Source organism: Schistocerca americana, unplaced genomic scaffold (genome assembly GCF_021461395.2).
Source record: "Schistocerca americana isolate TAMUIC-IGC-003095 unplaced genomic scaffold, iqSchAmer2.1 HiC_scaffold_1143, whole genome shotgun sequence".
NCBI lineage: Eukaryota > Metazoa > Arthropoda > Insecta > Orthoptera > Acrididae > Schistocerca > Schistocerca americana.
The window spans coordinates 25,001-30,000 of record NW_025725202.1 but is presented as its reverse complement, the minus strand read 5'-3'; the positions used below and the strand labels follow the sequence as shown (position 1 = coordinate 30,000).

The 5,000-nt window shown below is 51.8% G+C and overlaps 1 non-coding gene across 1 annotated transcript in view; it reads left to right on the top strand.

The window, feature by feature from the left end:
- The first annotated feature begins 4,262 nt into the window (after positions 1-4,262).
- The window catches only part of LOC124561079, a 1,910-nt gene continuing 1,172 nt past the window's right edge, over positions 4,263-5,000 (top strand). The window contains exon 1 of the ribosomal RNA XR_006969534.1: positions 4,263-5,000. This exon is cut by the window's right edge and continues 1,172 nt beyond it. This is a non-coding gene — a ribosomal RNA (small subunit ribosomal RNA).

Sequence of the window (5,000 nt, the reverse complement as noted above, 5' to 3'; positions counted from 1 at the left end):
CCCGACAACCACCATTGCTCAGCCAAGCCACCAACACCCACACATGTCCTACACAGGGGTGCACCCAACATCACAATACTGCCTCCTCTCACAGCACACAAACAATGGCAGGAATGAAAGACACAGGTCTGCCACAAGCATGGAATGAGAGCGCCGCCTGTCATGAGCCAAAGGTGCATCCTGACGTGGCAAATCAGATGATGCCGCAGGCATCCACTTACTATAATCACAATCAACAAACCGGCCGCCCCGCCCCGCCCCCCATTAAACCTTTCCTTACAACAATGTGTACCTTAACCTAACCTATATCGTACCGTAACCTAACCTATATCGTACCGTAACCTAACCTATGTCGTACCGTAACCTAACCTATGTCGTACCGTAACCTAACCTATGTCGTACCGTAACCTAACCTATGTCGTACCGTAACCTAACCTATGTCGTACCGTAACCTAACCTATGTCGTACCGTAACCTAACCTATGTCGTACCGTAACCTAACCTATGTCGTACCGTAACCTAACCTATGTCGTACCGTAACCTAACCTATGTCGTACCGTAACCTAACCTATGTCGTACCTTAACCTAACCTATGTCGTACCTTAACCTAACCTATGTCGTACCTTAACCTAACCTATGTCGTACCTTAACCTAACCTATGTCGTACCTTAACCTAACCTATGTCGTACCTTAACCTAACCTATGTCGTACCTTAACCTAACCTATGTCGTACCTTAACCTAACCTATGTCGTACCTTAACCTAACCTATGTCGTACCTTAACCTAACCTATGTCGTACCTTAACCTAACCTATGTCGTACCTTAACCTAACCTATGTCGTACCTTAACCTAACCTATGTCGTACCTTAACCTAACCTATGTCGTACCTTAACCTAACCTATGTCGTACCTTAACCTAACCTATGTCGTACCTTAACCTAACCTATGTCGTACCTTAACCTAACCTATGTCGTACCTTAACCTAACCTATGTCGTACCTTAACCTAACCTATGTCGTACCTTAACCTAACCTATGTCGTACCTTAACCTAACCTATGTCGTACCTTAACCTAACCTATGTCGTACCTTAACCTAACCTATGTCGTACCTTAACCTAACCTATGTCGTACCTTAACCTAACCTATGTCGTACCTTAACCTAACCTATGTCGTACCTTAACCTAACCTATGTCGTACCTTAACCTAACCTATGTCGTACCTTAACCTAACCTATGTCGTACCTTAACCTAACCTATGTCGTACCTTAACCTAACCTATGTCGTACCTTAACCTAACCTATGTCGTACCTTAACCTAACCTATGTCGTACCTTAACCTAACCTATGTCGTACCTTAACCTAACCTGTATTGCGCCTTAACCTAACCTGTATTGCGCCTTAACCTAACCTGTATTGCGCCTTAACGTAACCTGTATTGCGCCTTAACGTAACCTGTATTGCGCCTTAACGTAACCTGTATTGCGCCTTAACGTAACCTGTATTGCGCCTTAACGTAACCTGTATTGCGCCTTAACGTAACCTGTATTGCGCCTTAACGTAACCTGTATTGCGCCTTAACGTAACCTGTATTGCGCCTTAACGTAACCTGTATTGCGCCTTAACGTAACCTGTATTGCGCCTTAACGTAACCTGTATTGCGCCTTAACGTAACCTGTATTGCGCCTTAACGTAACCTGTATTGCGCCTTAACGTAACCTGTATTGCGCCTTAACGTAACCTGTATTGCGCCTTAACGTAACCTGTATTGCGCCTTAACGTAACCTGTATTGCGCCTTAACGTAACCTGTATTGCGCCTTAACGTAACCTGTATTGCGCCTTAACGTAACCTGTATTGCGCCTTAACGTAACCTGTATTGCGCCTTAACGTAACCTGCATTGCGCCTTAACGTAACCTGTATTGCGCCTTAACGTAACCTGTATTGCGCCTTAACGTAACCTGTATTGCGCCTTAACGTAACCTGTATTGCGCCTTAACGTAACCTGTATTGCGCCTTAACGTAACCTGTATTGCGCCTTAACGTAACCGATATTGCGCCTTAACGTAACCTATATTGCGCCGTAACGTAACCTATATTGCGCCGTAACGTAACCCACATTGCCCCTTAACGTAACCCACATTGCCCCTTAACGTAACCCACATTGCCCCTTAACGTAACCCAACACACGTTGGGCCTTAACCCAACACACGTTGGGCCTTAACCCAACACACGTTGGGCCTTAACCCAACACACGTTGGGCCTTAACCCAACACACGTTGGGCCTTAACCCAACACACGTTGGGCCTTATCCCAACACACGTTGGGCCTTAACCCAACACACGTTGGGCCTTAACCCAACACACGTTGGGCCTTAACCCAACACACGTTGGGCCTTAACCCAACACACGTTGGGCCTTAACCCAACACACGTTGGGCCTTAACCCAACACACGTTGGGCCTTAACCCAACACACGTTGGGCCTTAACCCAACACACGTTGGGCCTTAACCCAACACACGTTGGGCCTTAACCCAACACACGTTGGGCCTTAACCTGCTCTGTAATTGTCATACGACGCGTTAAATTAGTGTAGTGTTGCCTAACTGCAACCCCCGCAATATAGTTTGCTACTCGCACTGCCCGGTCCCCAGTGTATCGCTTCATGTTAAACACCTTGCAGCTATACACTGTAATGTGGATGGCAGCAGGACGTACATGCTCAATGCCCTTTGCAGTTGTTCATTGGCATTTGCAGTTGTTCATTGGCATTCGCATGTGCGAAGCACTTAGCCTACGCTGTGGTACGGCCTGTGTCAACTGTCCGCTGATGTTGTACGTCCAAATCACACACTGTACTGCACATTGGTCCTCATGTACTGAATGATACATCGTGGTACATGTGACCGTACAACGACTGCGCCAACAACGGCGAACCATGCGGTCCAAATGTTGTGCACTCAGCTACGTGTCGTCTCCCTATAAGAGCTGGATTGCAGTGTGGTATGCCCTGGATGGCGATCAGCATGAGCCGTCTGTTGATGTAGTGGCGCGTGTTGTCAGACGTAGTCGTCTCTTCTCACACACCGTGATAGCATGGTGCACTGCGTTCCACATCTGCGACATGCGACAGAGGCCGGTTGACAGTCGTTCGCGCAATGGACATCGCATACGTACGGGGGCCACCTTCCACGTGTTCGCGAAGCGTGCACATGTTGTTGCGTGTATGTGGGCAGACATAGTGTGTCGTGACACCTGACACAGGCATGCAACAATCGTTGAATTTGCAAATGGCGATGGACGCCTACGTTTGCTGGTGACGTTATGCAAATGAACAACTGGTAAACCGTTGTGGTGCGGTTGTTCTCGCTAGAGGTGAATCAGTGATGGCGACGATCGGTTGAGCTACCAACCGGTTGTTCCAGCGATACCCACCATGCCCACGAACGTGAATGGCATCTGGGTGTGAAGCGATACGCGGCGGTGGCTGGGTGGGACCGTCCCCGGCCGGTGAGGGGGGGCCTCCCGGCGTGCTGGCCGCGCGGTGCGTGGGCGCACGCGCTACAGCCGGCTGGTGGGGGCGGCCAGTGGCAGGCGCGCCGGCCGACGGAGGCGGCAGGCGGCGCAGCTGCGCGCCGGCGCACCCTGCACGCGGCGCCGTGCGGCCAAAGTAGGTCCTCGCGGGCCCGGTGCGAAGCGCGGTGGACATCTGCAGTGTGCTGGTCCGATTGAGGACTGTGTGCGCTGAGGATGCGCCGCCGCCCGGCGCTCGGCGCCGCGACGCCGTCTGCTGCTCGGTCGCCTCTGCGGTTCTCGCAGGTGGTTTGTATCGCAGCTGTGCGGACGTGTTGGCGCGTGCGCTGTGCTGGGAGAGTTCGCTTCGGCACCCAAGTGGGGCTTTTGTCCTTCTGTGGCGCTGGCGTTGGAGCTGCCGGTCACCGTAGGTGGCGCGTGTTGTCTCCCGCCGGCAATGCCACGACAGCACGCTCCCGGGCCTCTGTCGGCAGCGGCAAGCTCAGTTGGGAGCACGGGTGGTCGCACCTAAAGCGTCTACTCGCCAAACTCCGGGCGATTGCGCCTCTCTCGAACCCGACCAAGTACTTAGGACGGCGCTGCGCGCCGCCGGGACCTGAGAGGGTTTCGAGGTGTATTGTGCAGGGGAGCTCAGCCTCCTCCTGTTTGCAGAATAATTGAGCGGACGCTTGCGTGTTCGCGCGGGCCCCCGGGACACACTCCCGGGCGGCCGGCTGCTCAGCTCTAGTTGACGCAGCTCCCTGGTTGATCCTGCCAGTAGTCATATGCTTGTCTCAAAGATTAAGCCATGCATGTCTCAGTACAAGCCGCATTAAGGTGAAACCGCGAATGGCTCATTAAATCAGTTATGGTTCCTTAGATCGTACCCACGTTACTTGGATAACTGTGGTAATTCTAGAGCTAATACATGCAAACAGAGTCCCGACCAGAGATGGAAGGGACGCTTTTATTAGATCAAAACCAATCGGTCGGCTCGTCCGGTCCGTTTGCCTTGGTGACTCTGAATAACTTTGGGCTGATCGCACGGTCCTCGTACCGGCGACGCATCTTTCAAATGTCTGCCTTATCAACTGTCGATGGTAGGTTCTGCGCCTACCATGGTTGTAACGGGTAACGGGGAATCAGGGTTCGATTCCGGAGAGGGAGCCTGAGAAACGGCTACCACATCCAAGGAAGGCAGCAGGCGCGCAAATTACCCACTCCCGGCACGGGGAGGTAGTGACGAAAAATAACGATACGGGACTCATCCGAGGCCCCGTAATCGGAATGAGTACACTTTAAATCCTTTAACGAGTATCTATTGGAGGGCAAGTCTGGTGCCAGCAGCCGCGGTAATTCCAGCTCCAATAGCGTATATTAAAGTTGTTGCGGTTAAAAAGCTCGTAGTTGGATTTGTGTCCCACGCTGTTGGTTCACCGCCCGTCGGTGTTTAACTGGCATGTATCGTGGGACGTCCTGCCGGTGGGGCGAGCCGA